The sequence below is a fragment of the Papio anubis genome, chromosome 2 (assembly GCF_008728515.1).
Source record: "Papio anubis isolate 15944 chromosome 2, Panubis1.0, whole genome shotgun sequence".
NCBI classification, from domain to species: domain Eukaryota; kingdom Metazoa; phylum Chordata; class Mammalia; order Primates; family Cercopithecidae; genus Papio; species Papio anubis.
The window spans coordinates 12,047,992-12,067,109 of NC_044977.1; the positions used below are offsets into that span (position 1 = coordinate 12,047,992).

The 19,118-nt window shown below is 34.7% G+C and overlaps 1 long non-coding RNA gene across 1 annotated transcript in view; it reads left to right on the forward strand.

The window, feature by feature from the left end:
• LOC116273696 overlaps positions 1-18,272 on the forward strand; it is a 162,911-nt gene extending 144,639 nt beyond the window's left edge. Inside the window, exon 3 of the long non-coding RNA XR_004182017.1 lies at positions 18,170-18,272. This is a non-coding gene — a long non-coding RNA (uncharacterized LOC116273696). The remainder of the gene's footprint in view (positions 1-18,169) is intronic.
• Positions 18,273-19,118: the final 846 nt, after the last annotated feature.

Here is a 19,118-nt window from a genome sequence, read left to right on the forward strand (position 1 = left end):
CTGACACTGCATATCTAGAAAAGGTCTTTGTAAGGTATAAATCAAAGCTTTTTCTACCCAGGGCTTAGGAGAAGAGGACTCCTTCAGAAAGACAGGCTCCTTTAAAGGAACACAGATTTCCTTCAAGTCTGATGTATGTGTTAGGGAAAGAAGTGACATTGAGAAAGCAAACAGTTTAATGGCAGGTTATAAAGTTCAAATAAAAGCCACAATTATCTCTCCTTTTTATTTCTTGAATCCAGAAGGGATGACTGACAGTCTTTTTGTTTCTTATTGCCACTTCCAGACCTTTGCCTTCTCACCGTGACTCCAAAATCCCCTCACTCTTGAAACCCATACCATCTCCTTTTACATCACCCTTCCTGTAACCACTCTAATTACCATCTACTGACCTAAATATCAGAGACCATAGGTTTCAAGTAAGTCTTCATTTTCTTTCATTTTCTGTGAGAGCCCTTGGGAATTCAAAACATAAGACAGGGTCACCTCACAGTTCCCAATTGGAACAATGTCTTGATCTACTTTATGTTGCTAGAAAGGAGTATCTGAGGCTTGGCAACTTATAAAGAAAAGAGGTTTATTTAACTCATGGTTCTGCAGGCTGGACGAGAAGCATGGGCGGGTATCTGCTCACCTTCTGATGAGGGCTTTTGTGCTACCTCAAAACACCGCAGAGAAAGTCAGAGGGGAAGCAGGCATCTATGAGAAGGAACCAAACCTGAGCCTTACTCTAGCTTTGTAACAGTCTTCTCTCCCAGGAACTAATTCATTCTCTTGAGAACCAATGTACTCTTACAAAAGCAAGAACTCCTTCACTACTTCAAGAACGGCACCAAGCAATTTATAAGAGATCTGCCCACACGACCCAAACGCATCCCACTAGGCCCCACCTCCCAATACTGCCAAACTGAAAATAAAATTTCAACATGAGATTCGGTGTAAACAAATAAACTATATGCAAACCATAGCAAACAACTTTTGTGTATATTCTATTTTGTCCTCTCAAAAGTTCTGTCTTGGACTTCCTCATTACACCACTCTAATCCACTGAAAACCTAATTCCAAAATCTGGTACTCTAAAACCATCTTTTCTTTTTTTCTTTCAACGCTTCATTCATACATAACCAAGTCTTGACTCCTTCCGGTTCTTCAGTTGATCAGGATGCCCTGATGTCATTTTTTCACAGATTTATCTTAGACCTCAATAATGATAGTGTCCACTTTCAAAAAAAAAAAAAAAAAAGGAAGGAGTAAAGAGTATTATTTCTAAATATATTGGGTTTATTTGAGAATAAAAAGAATGATTATAATCTGGAATGCATGGAATAGCAAGCCATCAGTACATTTGGTATGGGAAGGGGAAAGGGGAGCTTTTATTGCAAACAAAAAAAAACTATATGTGCTGCTTAGAAACAGAGTTCATTGGTTTCAGAGTTTCACAGTCAGAGTTGTTGTCAATTCATTGGTGGAGATGTCATTACTGGTCAAGTGTTCTTTAAGAACGCTGTGTCTGAATTAATGCAGTCCTAAATAATGTCTAGTGATAAGGCTTATCAAAGCAGGAAATGCATTAAGGGTATTTAGACAGTCCTTGGAAACAAGTTCTTATCTCAGAAATAAACGTGTCTCCTCTCCTTCCGTCCTTCCTGGCCCTGTTTTGTCTGGGTCTAACAAAAGTAATTTCATCCTGGTATCTGCGACTTTCACATTAGTTCTGCTTTCAGAAGCCTCCACTGTCTCAAATTTCCCCATCCGACAGCCAACCTCCAAAACTTGGAAAACCCTAACAACTGTTTTACTCTCACTCCAATACTGCTAAGTGCAGGCGGATTCAGGTTATATATGATCTCTGTGATTTCAGACTGTAAGTTTTTGCATACCATTCTATCAAAGATATCAAGCATAATGTCTAAAACATATTATAACAGCATTACCATGAACAATAGTAATATATTAAAATTTACTATGCGCTAGACACTGTACAGTTTAGATGCATCATTTTAGTTAATCCTCTTAGCAATCCTATGAGGTCAATACCATTACCTTTCTCATAATAAAAATAAGTAAAATAAGCATGAGGAAGTTGATACCATTCAATAAATACTTACTAAAGAAATTAAAGTGTGTTGGTACATTACCGCAGAATTGTTTTAATAGATTTTATTTTTAGAGCAGTTTTAGGTTCACAGAAAAATTGATTGGAAGTTACAGAAATTTCTCACATACTACCTGCCCCATACATGTATAGCCTCTTCCATTATCAACATCCCCCACAAGAGTAGGATATCTGCTACAACTAATGAACCTACATTGACACATCATCATCAAGAGTTCATAGTTTACATTAGGGTTCACTCTTGATATTGTACATTCTATAGATGTAGGCAAATATATAATTATATGCATATATATGATGATATATATATCCATCATTTTGTATATGATAGATATATATACATACTTTTAGTATCATACAGAGTAGTTTCACTGGCCTAAAAATCCTCTATGCTCTGCCTGTTCATCTCCTCCTGTTTCCTGGCAATCAGCGATCTTTGTCCTGACTCCATAGTTTTGCCTTTTCCAGAATGTCATGTAGTTGGAATCATGCAGCATGTAGTATTTTTGGATTGGCTTCTTTCATTTAGTAATATGCATGTACATTGCTTCCATGTCTTTTCATGACTTGATAGCTTATTTCCTCTTAGCGCTGAATAATTGTCCATTGTCTGGATGTACCACAGTTAATTTATTGACCTACTAAAGGAAATCTTGGTTAAGATTTTTTTCAAAGTGGCATTAACTCATATCCTCTCAAGTTGAGTCCTGATGTCAATATTTAAAGTAGACAAGGTCCCATTCTACACTGACTCAGGTTAGACTTGAATGAAGCGTGTTTGTATTTTACTAACTTGCACCAACAAAATGGAACTATTTTAAAATTTATTTTTTAACAACAGCAATAATTAGACCTTTTTAATATTTATCAGTTTTTACACCTGGCCTTATAGTTTCTAAAGCATTCAATTCATCCCCAAAGAGCAACTGAGGCTACCAGAATTTCAGAATCTCATTAATACAACACAGATGTTGATATGGAAACAGGCAGACTTTGGGAAACCTCTTTGAGCCTGACTTTTCTCGTCTATAAAATAGGGATTAAAAATAGTGTCTTCCTCATAAAAGTATTTTAAGATGTAAAGACAAGTACAAAAAGTGCTAAAACATTACCAGCATCAGTAAATTGCAATCAGCCCTAAGAGCAATAAAGGACATGATAACTTCACATAGAAATTTAAAAACCTGTTTCTCAAATTGTTTTGCATCATTTGCAATTTACACGTGTAATTTCTGACAAAATTCTGAAAATGGTTAATGCATAGAATAAAGCAAGTCACCAGGAACTTTTGTTAAATATTTATAATCAATATAATGCAAGCTTTGGGATGGTGAAAAGCAATGGTCACCCGCCACGTCTCTTCTAAATCCCAATTGCTTTCTCCAGAGGCGGCTACCTCTATGCGTTTTAACTTGTTTTTTCCCATGCTAATTACACCACATTTTCAGCCATACAAGGACACATAAAAGCTAGCTCATGTATATTTTCTACAATTACTTGAGTATGTTTTTCATCAAAATAAGTAATAACTAAGAAAAATGAGGATACAGGTTTACAGAAATCATATAACCAATCTTTATATATCTCAACATATATAAAAATCAACTCAAAATGTATTAAAGACTTAAAACACAAGACATGAAACTATAAAACCACTAGAATACATATAGAGAAAACATTTCAGGACATTAGTCTAAGCAAAGATATTATGACTATGACTTCAAAAGCTCAGGCAACAAAAACAAAAATAGAGAAAAATGAGGCTATATTAAACTAAAAAGTTTCTGTACAACAAAGAAAACAATCAACAGATTTAAGAGACAACCTGTTGAATGGGAGAAAATGTTTGCAAAATATTTATCTGACAAGAGATTAATACCAGAAAATATAAAGGAATTGATTTAACAGCAAAAAAAAAAAAAGAAAGAAAAAGAAAGAAAAGAAGTGAGCAAAGAATCTGAATCGACATCTCCCAAAAGAAGACATACAAATGGCCAGCAGATATATGAAAAACTGCTCAACTTTACTAATCGTGAGGGAAATGCAAGTCAATAAAATATCATCTAACCCCAGTTAGAATGGCTATTACCAAAAAGACAAACAAAAATGCTGGCAAGGATGCAGAGAAAAGGGCATACTTACATGTTGTTAGTGGGAATGTAAATTAGTACAGCCATTATGGAAAGCAGTGGGAGATTTCTTCAAAAACTAAAAATGGAGCTACTATATAACCCAGCAATCTTACTACTAGGTATTTATCAAAAGCAAAGAAAATCAGTATATCAAAAGGATACCTTCACCCCCATGTTTAATGCAATGCTATTCACAATAGCCAAGACATGGAATCAACCTAAGTGCCCATCAATGGATAAATAAATGTGATAAAGAAAATGTGGTAAATATACATAATGAACCATTATTCAGTCATTAAAAAGAATGAAATCCTGTCATTTGCAGCAATATGGATGGAAATCAAGGTCATTATGGTAAGTAAAATAAGACAGACATAGAAAGACAAATGTCAAAGCTCTAACTCATATGTGGAAGTTTAAAAAGCTAATCTTATGGAGTTAGAGGATAGAATGATAGTTACCAGAGACAGGGAATGGGTGGTCGGGTGGTGGGGAAGTGGAGACAGCATAGAGAGGTAGGTTAATAGATACAAATGAACAGTCAGCTAGAAGGAGTAAGTTGTACGTTTGATAGCACAGTGAGATGACTATAGTTAACAGCGATATACTATATATTTCAAAATAGCTAGAAGAGAAGATATGAATGTTCCCAACAAAAATAAATGATAAATGTTTGAGGTGATATATATCCTAAATCACTTGACTTGATCATTACACATTATATACATGTATCAAAATATCAAATGGACACTATAAATATGTATAAATATTATGTATCAATTAAAAAGTGGGAAAACTAGAAACTCTAAGACAGACAAAAGCTGATAAATGAGACGTATAATATTAGTAGCCACTGGTTCTGCAATAAATAATATTTACATAGCCACGATTATGTATTTGACTTTTTAGATTAAACCTGTTCTAAGCTATGTAAACTTAATAATGATAAGAAAATTGAGAAATGTTATGAACCTCAAAAATGTAAAAGGAGAAATTCTGTAGTATAAAGCAAAAGAGGCCGGCCACAGTGGCTCAAGCCTGTAATCCCAGCACTTTGGGAGGCCGAGACGGGCGGATCACGAGGTCAGGAGATCGAGACCATCCTCGGGGAACACGGTGAAACCCCGTCTCTATTAAAAAATACAAAAAACTAGCCGGGCGCGGTGGCGGCGCCTGTAGTCCCAGAGAATGTCGGGAACCCGGGAGGCGGAGCTTGCAGTGAGCTGAGATCCGGCCACTGCACCCCAGCCTGGGCGACAGACGCTCCGTCTCAAAAAAAAAAAAAAAAAAAAAGCAAAAGAAAATTTAAGGGATCAACAGGGGTTGATGAATATCATTTCACACAGTACAGAGTCAAAACCTACATTTTGCTGTTAATGAAAACAAAGAGAAAATTGATAGGGTGTTACTGAAAGCCATGAAGATAACCAATTAAAACATTTTAAATACTGGTACAAACATATATGGAGAATGGGGCTTAGCAGGTGGAATAATGGAAGTAATAAACTAAGTCATCATCTATCACAGCAAAAATTCAGTAGGCTATTTCTGACACAAACTTTTTTAAAGTAGTGAAAGGAACTTATTAAACTTTCAACTCGTTTTCCTGATTTCAACCCCATTCAACATCACAAGTAGTATTTGTAGATCTTCTGGTGTCTCCAAGATACACTTGCTCTACTTTATGCTATATTCTGCTTGGAGAATGTTCTGGACTCTAGCTACCCCTGCTTTACTGTCTCAGTTGTTTGGTGTCCATCTGTTTTGTTTTTTGCCTCACCAACTTTATGGAGGAATAATTTGCATAAGTTAAATTATATTAATTTAAAATGCAAAATTCTGTGAGTTTTAATGGTTATGTATATCCTGAAGTCACCACCATAATCAAAATAGACATTCAAACCACCTTTAAAAGATTCCTCAGGTTTCTTTGCAGTCCTTCCCTGCCTTTGTCTCTGGACCCTGGCAATCATTCATCTGCTTTTTTGCACCCATATTAGTTTGCATTTTATGTAAATAGTATAATACAAAATGGACCCTTTCTATGTCTGGCTTCTTTAACTCTGCATAATGATTTTGAGATTCATCCATGTTGCATGTATCAGTAGTTTGCTGCTTTGTACTAATTGATAAGTAGCATTCAATTGTGTGAATGGCACATCTTTTTTATCCATTCACCATTGATGAGTTGGGTTGTTTCTAGTTTGAGGCTATTATGAATACAATGAACATTCATGTACAGGATATTTTGTGGACATATGCTTCCATTCCTCATGGGTAAAGTCCTTGCAACGGAATGGCTGGGTCATATTGTCAGACATATATGTTTAACCTTTTTTTAAAATGCCAAATAGTTTTCCAAAGTAGTTGTACCATTTTATATTACTATTAATAATGCATGAAGATTCTGTACACCCCATATTTCCACCAATGTAGGTATTTTTCATCTTTTTATCATCAGCCATTCTAATGAGTATAAACTGGTATTTCGTTATCAATTAAAATTATATTTCCCTGAAGACTGTGATGTTGACCACATTCCCTGAGACTTGGGCTATTCAAATATCTTCTTTTGTGAGGTATCTGTTTAAATTTTGTGTCTATTTTTTAAGTGAGTTTTTTTAATGAATTATTAGGTTTTACTGTTAACATATAAGAGTTCTGCATATGGTCCGGATACAAATATTTTATCATGTAAATAATTCTCAAGTCTTACGGGTATTGTCTCCCATTCTGTGGCTTGACTTTATTTTTTAACTGTTTTTTAGAAATCAGAAGCTTTATTACACTTTGGTAAAATCAAATTTAATTATTTTTTCCACTATAATTTGTATTCCTTTATACTAAGAGACCTTTGCTTAATCTAATGTAGCTAAAATTTTCTCCAATGTTATATTTGATATGCTTTATAGTTTTGACTTTTATGTCTATGATTCATTTCATGTTAATTTTTGTGTATCTGTAAAGAACTGATAATCATTATTTTTCATATGGATAACCAGGTATTTAATAGACTTTTGTTCACTCCAGTGGATTATCTTGGCACCATTTTCAAATATCAATTGAACATATATCTGCAAGTCTATTTGAGGACTCTTTAAAGTATTGCTATGACGTATGTCTCTACTCTTCACCAATACCACACTGTCTGTATTACAACTTTAGAGTAAGTCTTGAAATCAAGAACTGTGTATCTTACACTATGTTCTTTCTTAAAATATGTTTACATTTCCATGTAAATTTTGGAACCAGCTTGCCAGCTTCTAAAGACAACCCCACTTGAATTTTGACTGGGACTATGTGGAATCTAGAGATAAATTTTGGAATAATTAACATTTTAATTACACTGAGTCTTTAAATATAGGCCTTCCATTTATTTAGGTCTTCTTTAAGTTTCTCTCAACCATGTTCTATAATTTTCAGAGCAGATGGTTTGTATATCTTTGAAAAATTAATTCCCAAGTACTTTATGGTTTTAGTATTCTTAGATATGACTTCTAAAAAAATTCATTTACCAATTATTTACTGCTATTATATAAAACTACAATTGATTTTTATTAACGTTGTGTCCTGCAACTTGGTAAAATTTGCTTACTCTAACAGTTGATTTTTAGATTCCTGTAGATTTTCAAAGTAAACAGATTCATCATTTCCAAATGGAGACAGTGTTATCTTTTCTTTCTGATCCTCATGAATTATTTTCTCTGGCATTTGTAGCCAGGTCTATGACATACAATACTGAATAGAAATGATAAAAGTAAGCATCTTTGTTCCCAGTCTTAGGAGAGTACCATTAAGACTTTCAGAAGGAAACATGATGTTAGGTGCAGATGTTTTATAAATGCCTCTTATCAGATGGAGGCAGTTCCTTTCTATTCCTACTTTTCTAAGAGTTTTTTTTTTAATCAGGAATAGATGTTAAATTCTATCAGATGGATTTTTTTCTGATTCCAGTGAAATGATATCATGGTATATCTCTTTCATTATCTTAATAAGTTAAATTATATTGATTGATTTCTTAATCTTAAGGTAACTTTTCATTCCTGAGATAAATCTCACTTGGTCAGGATATGTTATCCTTTGTAAATATTGCAGGATTCAGCTGCTAATATTTTGGTAAGGATTTTAACGTTTAATTTCACGGGGAGGGTGGGTCTTTTTCTGTTTTTGTTTTTTGTGTCTTTCTCTGGTTTTGGTCTCAGGATAATTATGAAATTACAAAATCAGCTGAAAATGTTTCTCTTCTATTTACTGAAAGCATTTGTATTAAATTTATATTGCTTCTTTTTTAACTATTTGATAGAATTCACCAAAGAAACCATATGGAATCATAGTTTTCTTTTTGGATAGGTGTTTAATGACTAATTAAATAAGGTTCTCCAACTTCACTATTTTTTTCAGTAAACTTTATTACTTTGCATCTTTCAAGGAATTTGTCCATTTTACCTAAGTTGCCTAATTTGTTGACATTAGTGCTCTTAATACTCTCTTTTTATCCTTTTAATATTCATATGATTTGTGTAGAAAACCCGTTTTTCATTTCTGATATTGCTGATTTGACTTTTTTTAATCAGTGTAGTTAGAATTCCATTACTTTTGTTGATCTTTTTAAAGAAACATCTTTTGACTTTTTTCTTTTGTCTGTTGTTTATGTCTTTGATGTCAGCTCTTATTTTATTATTTTATTTCTTCTACTTGGATTTAGTTTGCTCTCCTCCTTCTAGTTTATTAGGATAAAACCATAGGTCATCGATTTCTAATATAAATAATAAGCTCTAAATTCCTTCTAAGAATAATTTAGTTGTCTCCCAAAATTTTGACATTTATTAACATTCAGTTTAAACTATTTTAAATTCCCCTTGTAATTTTTTATTTGAGTCGTGGATTATTTAGATATATGTTGTTCAATTTTCAAATACTTACGATTTTGTTAAATATCTTATGCGTATTCTGCAGTTGTTGGGTGTTCTAAATATAAATTAGACCAAGGTGGAAAATTGTGTTGTTTAGATCCTTTATATATAAACTCGTTGGGTGATTGGTTTTTTTTGTCTTGTTTTTTGTTTTGTTTTGTTTTGTTTTCTGGTCTAATTGTTCCATCATTCGCTTAGAGAAGAGTTTTTTAAAACTTCTAATATGTTGGAGTGACTATCTGTGTCTCTTTAATTCTGTGTGCCCGTGAATACACTGAATCCCCAAGTAGGGTTGTTAGCTCATTAAAAACATGTAAAACCCTTGAGCAGCACATGGCTTATAGGAAGCACTCTACAAACATTAACTAATTATAAACAGACACTCTTTGTTTATTCTGGAAGCTAACCTAGTCTCCATTTTAGCCCTACAAGGATATTAAAATCATTCTTTAGAAGATTGCTAATGACTTTCTAACAGCCAAATCCAGTATCCCTTTACCCACACTTTATCCTAGTCCAGTTCTGCTGCATTTGACACTGCTATCACCATTCCTTTCTTAAAACCGTCTCTTCTCTTGGTTTCTGTGATGTAGTCTCTTTGTTATTGTGCCATCTTTCTTGCCAATCCAATTGGGCCTTATCTGCTTCACAATTAGAGGTGTTCCCACAAGATCATATGTTAAAACTCTTTTTACTTTATATTTCCTCCCTTATTTTATCCACTGCCACTTTCTCAACCACGAGCACCATGCATTTGGTACTCCGTCTTCCTCATCTCTGAACTTTCAAGTGATTGTCAGATCCATATTGTCAACTGACTAATGACTGTTTTCTCAGGTAAAATCCCTGCACCCAAATTAAATATGTCTAAGTATAAACTTATTACCTTGATACCCTACTCTGAAAGTTTTAATTCACTTGAGTTACATATCTATGTTGTTTGATGTAATCAATCTCTTAGTCACTCGAGCAGAAAATATTATCATTCAGAGGAAGGCAATGACATATAATGGTTAGTACCACAAGCTCTAGAAATAAACTGAGTTCAAAACCTACTCTCTGAGACTCAATTCTCACATTTGTATGGTTGGAATAGTAATAGTACCTAAATGCTAGTATTATTAGGAGTTTAATGAGACTGTAATGTATAAGGCAATTAGTACACCATACATTTTTGCCCTCCTTGTAATATCCAAATTATCCCTTGCTTCCTACATCTATTCATTGCCAAAGCCTGGCAATTAGAATGCTTTGTTTTCAACCCGTTGTATGGTCACTTTGTTACTTTAATATTTAAGTAGATTATTTCTAGTAGAAATCTAATAGAGCCTCTTTTTCTGCAATTTTGCCAATTAGAAAAAAATTTAACTTCCAAAATTAAAGAATGGTTTGAAAAATACTGTAGTTACATCAAGAAAGTGGTACTTTACTTAAATTCACTTTGTTAAACCTTCAACAATGTCAATATGAGAGAGACAAATATGAGATGTAAAAAGTGCATTGTTGAAAGGATTTAAGACGTTGATTTAGGGATAGCTCATGCTGTTCTGAAAATGTGAATTTCTTAGTGTAATAATTAAATCTACACTGGGATATGATGTGAGACCGCCATGGTTTTGTTTTAGAATTATGTGTTTTACAGATTAAATAAGAATGACTCAGTAACCTAACTAGTGAAATAAGCACATATTTAAACAGGTTCCCCAAATGAATACAAATATCATTTATATAGAAAAAGACATCAAACTTTAAATTGTTTATTTTCCACCTGAAAAAATCCTTAAATTCAGCAGCTATTCAAAACACTGGGCTTGTTAAATAAATAGTAACATTATTTCTTTTACTTCTTTATGGAAATACTTACATTCTCATCTTGATCCCTAAAAAACAATAGTTCTCAGCCTGGCTACACATTAAAATCACCTAGGTAGTATTTTAAAATCCCAAGTCCTTTGCCATACCCCAATCAATTAAATTGGAATTTGTGGGGCTGAAAAGCAGGCATCAACATTTTTAAAGGTCACTAGATGATTCCAGTGGCAGCTAGCAAATTGAGAACAGCTGCCTTTTCACTACTTGATGAGCCTTCATTTACCCCTGTGAGTGGTTACTAATACGCAATTTGGAAAACATCCTAAATAAATCACAAAAAGAAGTGGTCATTGTAAGTATCAGAAAATAGTAGCTGCCCAGATGGTTTATAAATGGAAGAATCATTGCTTCTTTAGACAGTAATTCTCAAAACTGAAGGAGTAGTCCAGGTCCTTCTAGGAATAGCAGAAGCCAAAGGAAATCGACTTTAAGTGGATTTTTGTGAGTAGGGAAAGAATATGCGTTTGAAGCCTACAGAACCTGTATTGAATTTCAGTTGTGCAGTTTTAACTGATAATGGGACAATAAACAAATCACTAGACCATTCTGAGTTCCCTCATCTACATAAGGCTATATTTTTGTTGTGAGGGTATTATGAAGTCATAATTTATATAAATTATATAAAAGCATCTTGCATGGAATCAAGTGCCACAGTAAGTGCACAACAAAGATTAGCTCCAAGCTTCTCCTACCTCTATGCCTTTCCCATTCTCTGTTACTTGGACTTGGGTTTATTAAATTTAAATTAACCCATCTGTAATCAGAGTGAGCCATTTGAAATCTGTCATGTTGATGCAGCCCGACCTATATTATGGTAGACTGGTTACTAATGACTTTCATGCTAGTTTACTCTTTAAGCCACTTGTGACCTGGAAATCAGATAAAAAGTTGCTGGAACCCTCTTTAGAATTTCCTAACTGTGTTTTCTAAAACTCTTAATGTTGCAAAAAAATGTACTTGGTATGGTATGCGCGTGCACACACACAGACACACACACACACACACACAAACTTTCTGATGTCAAATAAATTAGAGAAAAGCAGTATACTGCGGTTCTCCTATTAGTGATGTCCAGTGAAAAGTAAAATACTGAAGTTTCAGAGTTCTTCAGTCAAGATGCCTTTTTTACCCAGGATTTCCCAATTTTATTTGAGCACCCCTTCCCCACTACAAGCACCAATCAACAATTATAGTAGTCCAAGTGCAAAGAGCACAGATTGAGAATACTAATGAATTATATTATTGATGACTAGTCAAAAGCAAGAAAATTAATTTGATATACTCCTCCTTGTCATTGGAAGAGACCACATTCCGAGCCAACTCTAATCAAAGGAGGAAGCCAAAAAGGTGTAGGAGAGATTTTAAATTTTGAGACAAAATGTTAAACTAGAGATTTAAAGTTGAAAGTGTCATCAGTATCCTGGCTACTTGTGCTGTTAAATTTTTTTATAACTTCAGCTGGGCTTTGTGGCTCACATTTATAATCCCAGCACTTTGGGAGGCCTAGATGGAAGGAATACTTGAAGCCTAGAGCTTGAGACCAGCCAGGGCAACATAGTGAGACCCATCTCTATTCTGAATGAATGGATGAATGAATGAATGAATGAATGAATGAATAAAACATAACTTAAAAATTTTTTTGAACTTTTATGTATTACATGTGAATATAGTATCTAATATCTCACCCAGCGAGACAACTTCACTGTGTGACAAAAAATTATGCAATCAAATCCATTGTTTTCTTACTTTGTAACCTGAAAAATGGAAAATAATGGAGATAGTATAAAAGAGAGGTGATAAGATCTAAAAAAAGAATAGAAGGTTTACAGAAATTCTACCAACTATGACAAAATGTATAAGGGTTGTCAGATAAAATATAGGACAGCAGGATAAATTTGAATGTCAGATAAACAATACATATTTTTGTCAGTATAAGCCTGTCCCATGCAATATCATAGACATACTAAAAAATTATTCATTGTATATCTGAAATTCAGATTTAACTGAGCATTCTTATTTTTTTATTTGCTAAACCTGGCAACCTCAATGTGCTATCTACATTGCATCAAAAATGACGTCTATTGAATATAAGCAAAGAAAAACAGATACTTTTCTAGTTTTCAAACATTGGCATGCCAAAAGAGAAAAAGAAAGAGAGACAACTTGGATTTTTTGCAAACAGATGATAAAAATTAGGACCAGTCTGAGAATTCAGAATAGCTGATTTGGCTACTACTTAGGACAGTAATATTCAAGGGGGAAAATGGAAAACTAAAAAGCAAATCTTAATTAAATTTTGCATGAACTGCTTAGAGAAATAAAGATTGACAGTGTGAAAAATAGGTACAAAACCTATTTCAAACTGCAATTTATTTGTGTTACGAATCAATAAATAGCTTTTATTTGAATAAATGTAAAAATCTTTTAGCATAAAACTAAAGATAAGCCAAGAGAGAAATTTATGCACAAAAGAGACGACATGAACTTCATTATATTTAAGTCAACATGTGAGAATTGTGCTGTCAGAGAACTATTTCTAAAAATAAAAAAGGAAGTTAAATGTATGCCAGTGTTATGAATTCATTCATTATAAACATAAGAGATGTTTTTCTTTTATGTTTATATTAGCAGGATATGAAGTAATCAGAAGTTCCTTTGAAAACTACAAATGGTATTGATTTGTATTTTAATGTTTGTACTCTTCAGTTTTATATATACAGAATACAGAATCTCTGAAGTATCCCACTAATGGGAAAAAATGGAAACACAGAATACAACTGACAATTTACTTTGTCCTTGCTTGGAAAGAACATTTTAAAATAATGAAAATTAAATTATTTCCAAATAACTCTTAAGCAAATGCAGACAACCTTCCCCTCACCAGATATTCTCTCTTTGGTTGTAGTTTAACCTAGTGATACTAATAGACAATAAATATCATTTTAACAACACTGAAAATTACATTTTTTACTTTCTTGATAAATTCTTAATAGAGCAAATAATCATGTGTAATTTAATCCTCTTCAGTAATTTGCTAAAGATTAAAAATACTGATTTATACTCTGATAATGGTATTTTACAAAATTTGTTAATACATGGAAAATTAATGGTCTTGGGCAAGGGTTAGTGACATTTTTAACCTTCTGGCTAAATAAATGTACCAAATGTCAATTATTGGACTTTTTCTTTATTGAAGCATCCTCGTTTTCTTGATTTGGTTTTCATAGTTGATAATTTAATGTACAAGCCAAATCTATCCTAAGAATATTTTCCTGTGCTTCTGGACAATAATGAGAAACAGTTACACTATTTCTGAGAAAGTATTGCACTGTAAATAGAGCTGTTCCTGCCACAACTATCTCTAGGAAAGCTTCTTATAATATATGAGTCAAGAAGAAGATGCTGAGTTATCCTGATGTGCCTAATTGCCTAAACATAAAGAATTTTTAAAACTCAGAGTTACTTTCACTAAATCTTTATTTGTCCCAAAAGTGAAACTCCACAAGGAATAAAACAATGAGCCATTTGCTGTGTGTTGTCCTCCAAGATGACAATAACTATCCTCTCTCCTCCAACGCAGCAACCTCCAGATTCTATGCCTTTCGACATTTCTGTGGGCCTCAAACGTTTTCTACAATATCACGTCTTTGTAGGAAATCCATGATTTTGTAGTTGAGAACCAAGAAGCTCTGAGTTTATGATCCCTCATCTTCCCAATGGAAGTGAAAGGATTTGAGAAAAAGCATCTATGCTGGCACCTCAGGGTTAGAGATCTTAACTTTCTGTGAATTTATGGCATGGTTTATCCCAACCTATCTAGCAACGTATGCGCTTTGTCTTTCCAACTGAGTTGTAAACCCTTTGGAAGCAAGGTCTATACTTCATTCTTACTCTTCAGAGCCCCAGAGCACCAGGTTCATACTTGGTGGGAGTTCCTTAATAATTCAGAAATGAATATTAGGGAGTCACATGCATCTTTCTTTCCTTTAGCTCCAGGAACTTTCTCCAGTCCAGGCCAGCTTTCTTTGCTTTCCTTGCAGCAGGACTCAGGAACCCAAACTAACGTCTTTTTCCTCCAACACCCTCACAAGCCCCTTGAGGCTCTTTTTCCCTAAAATTGGCTGCGAGGTGCTTTAACTCAATTATCACAGTTCTCCACTTACTTCCACCTAAGGATTTGGATTAACTATAAAACTGCTATATAATTGTCCTTGAATACTAGAATATAAAACAATAATATATTCCTCACCCTTCATCTGAATTCCTTCCTTCTGGGCATACATGAGGCCAAAGTAAATCACTCCTATAGCTCTGATGTCATTTATTTACCCTGGCCATAAGCATACCAATAAAAAATAAGCAGTATGGAAGTAATAAAATTCTAAAACACTATTTGATATTTAAAGTTAATCAACATAGTCTGGAGTCATCGCTCCTTCTTTGAAATTCCTTTTGCTGCCCTCCTCCTCCCTGAGCCACAACTCCTGACTCCACTCTCCAGATGGCGTCTGATAGCGCCTCACTCTGAAACCAATCCAAACCCTCTTCTCAGAGTTTACCAATAGGACAGAGGGCTACTGAGTAAATTAACTGCTGGACGAAGCCACACAGTTGAACAGAAAGGTTATACAACACCGGGGCCAGGACTGAAAACAGAGGGTTAGTAAAGGGAAAAAGAAGCAAACAAAAATGTGGATGGGAGAGACCACTAGGATTTGGAATGATAGTAAGAGATCTTCCTTTCCAGTGTCCTTTCCAGTCCTCTGAGTAGCCCAGCTATACTTTGTTTCCCACCTGATAAGGTATGGCTGTGTCCTCACTCAAATCTCATCTTCACTGTAGCTCCAATATTTCCCAGGTGTCATGAGAGGAGCCTGTAGGAGGCAATTGAATCATGAGTGTGGATCTTTCCCATGCCGTTCTCGTGATAGTGAATAAGTCTCATGAGATCTGATGGTTTTATAAAGGGGAGTTCCCCTACACAAGCTCTCTTGCCTGCTCCCATGTAAGATGTGCCTTTGCTCCTCCTTTGCCTTCTGCCGTGATTGTGAGGTCTCAGACACATAGAACTGTGAGTCCATTAAACCTCTCTTTTAAAATAAATTATCCAGTCTCAGGTACGTCTTTGTTAGCAGCATGAGAACAGACTAATATACTGTCCCTGTGTGTTGTGAAGTCACTTGTTGATGACCTCTTTTTCTTAAGCTGATTTAATTGGATTTCATTTTTTATAAACAGTAATGTCTTTCATAAACCCAGATTAATTCAGTTAATAACATGAACTTGCAGAAAGTCTGAATTGGTGACATACATTTCTAAGCAAATAATATTCTACATTATGGAGTCTAAAAAGATGTTTCAAAATCTGTTTGATACACATCTCCTATCATTTTTCGCACAATTCACATTTTTTCACATATATTGCAAAACTAAATATCAATCCAAAGGACATAAGTGTTGTCAAATTATGAAATAGGAGGATGAAAATTGTGAGATTAAATTGGACTAAAGCAAGATTTGAAAATGGCACATCATTTCCTTTTGGACCTTCCATACACTTAAAAAGCCTTTTGATAGTATGCTGGCTTCTTAAAAATAAAGTCAATAGACATATTCCAGGCACACAAGGTAATAATGTCTTTAAGATAATAACTGATGACGCACCTTATTTGGAACAACTTTTGCAAGAAGATACTAAACAAGCACAGAATTAACACAAATGCCTGAGATTATATCCTCAAAGCACTAATTTTAGATAGCTTACACAATACAAAATTTAGCAAGGAGTGTTAAGGCAAGAAATGTGCCTCTGAATTGTTCTTCAAGTCAATGCCAAAAGCTTATTGACTAAAGCTGTTTATACACAGATTAGAGCCACATCAGCTGAAACTAACACTACACCCTCTTCGCTTAGCTCCCTTGCGTCTCAGATGGCTTATTAAATTCTTTACTAAAATGTCCTTTAGGGACTTCATATTATGTCTTCCTCCTCCTAGACATAATAGGACATTAAAAGAGCCTCTTATGCCATTCAGACTACTATAACAAAATTACATAAACTGAGTGGCTTATAAACAACAGAAATCTATTTCTCAGAGTTTGTAGGCTGGGAAGTCCAAGAGGAAGGCACCAGCAGATTCAGTGCCTCATAGACAGCCACCATCTCACTCTAACCTCATGTAGTAGAAAGAGTCAAGGATCTTTCTCAAGCCTCTTTTATAAAGACAGTAATCCCATTCATGAGGGCTTTGCCCCCATGACCTAATCACCTCCCAAAGACCTCACCTCCTAATACCATAACCTCCGGAGTAAGGATTTCAATGTATAAATTTGGGTAGACATAAACAATTCACAGCTTGGCAGAAAGACACCAGAACTGTTATATAACTAACTTCTGGATCAGTCTTTCCCACTTTTGTGAGCTTTTTCTATCCAAAGAAGAAAATTGATGGCTAAATGTGATGTCTTATGTCTGTTGCATGTTAAACTTCACCTTTGATAGAAAAATAATGGTCTGTCACATGGACACTTTTTGCATTGTACTTTCTTTAACCTTGTTTTATGACAATTAATATTGGACAGAAAATGGTAAATGAGTTAAATTTTAACTTGATGACTCAATTCAAGTGATTTTTATCATCTTCATTAGTTATCTAAGAATTAAAGTAAATACTTGCTCATTAATTACATTACATACTTCTTAAGACTAATAAGATAAAAGATAACTGCTTTGTCATGGCATGGAAAATTTCTTAAGTACATTAGCTCACATACTCTTAATTAGGTAAGAGTAGAATGCCATCACACGTTTTACAAAAATACCTTGTGCTGCCCCACAGCAAGACATATAATCCAACAGTGTTCCTTTTCTACTCTCATATGGCTACTGAGGATTTCCAAGAAATAATTTGCATTAACTCATATACTCCCATTTTATGCTATTTAGTAGTTAAGAGTATATGAGTTAATGCAAATAAATTAAACCTACAAATGAAGTTTGCTTACAGAATTATTTACATAATGTATTGGCTGAAAAGTTCTACTACATACAATGAAAATATTAAGTCTATCCTAATAGTAAAGAAATTTAAATAGAAATGGGTTAAATGACATTTATTTAACTCTTTTTCTTATAGTACCCCTTCTGAATGAAAACATCAAGACCTCAGCCAGGCACGGTGGCTCACATCTGTAATCCCAGCACTTTGGAAGGCCAAGGCAGGCAGATCACTTGAGGTCAGGAGTTTGAGATCAGCCTTGCCAACATTTTGAAACCCTGTCTCCACTAAAAATACAAAAATTAGCCAGGCATGATGGCACACTTCTGTAATCCCAGCTACTCAGGAGGCTGAGGCAGGAGAATCACTTGAACCAAGGAGGCGGAGGTTACAGTGAACTGAGATTGTGCCATTACACTCCAGCCTGAGTGACGGAGTGAGACTCTGTCCCCCCCAAAAAAAAAAAACACAGGGAAAGTGGTACCTTGAGGAGTGATATGGCTTGACTGTGCCCCCCAAAACCTCAAATTATAGCTCCCATAATTCCCACATGTCACGAAAGAGATTCAGTGGAAGGTAACTGAACCATGGCAGGGGGGATAGGTCTTTCCCATGCTGTCCTCATGATAGTGAAAAAGCATCATGAGATCTGATGGTTTTATAAAGGGAGTTCCCCTGCACATGCTTTCTCTCTTGCCTGCCACCATGGAAGACATGCCTCTCACCTTCTGCCATGATTGAGTGGCCTCCCAAGCCATGTGGAATATAAGTCCATTAAACCTTTTTTTCTTTATAAATTGCCCAGGCTCAGGTATGTGTATCAGCAGCATGAGAATAGACTAATACAGTAAATATGTGCCAGTATAGTAGGGCACAGCTATAAAGATGCCTGAAAATGTGGAAGCAACTTTGGAACTGGGCAACAGGCATAGGTTTGAACAGTTTGGAGGGCTCACAAGATAGGAAGATGTGGGAAAGTTTGGAACTTCCTGGAGACTTGTTGGATGGCTTTGACCAAAATGCTGATAGTGATATAGACAATAAAGTCCAGGTTGAAGTAGTCTCAGATGGAGATGAGGAACTTGTT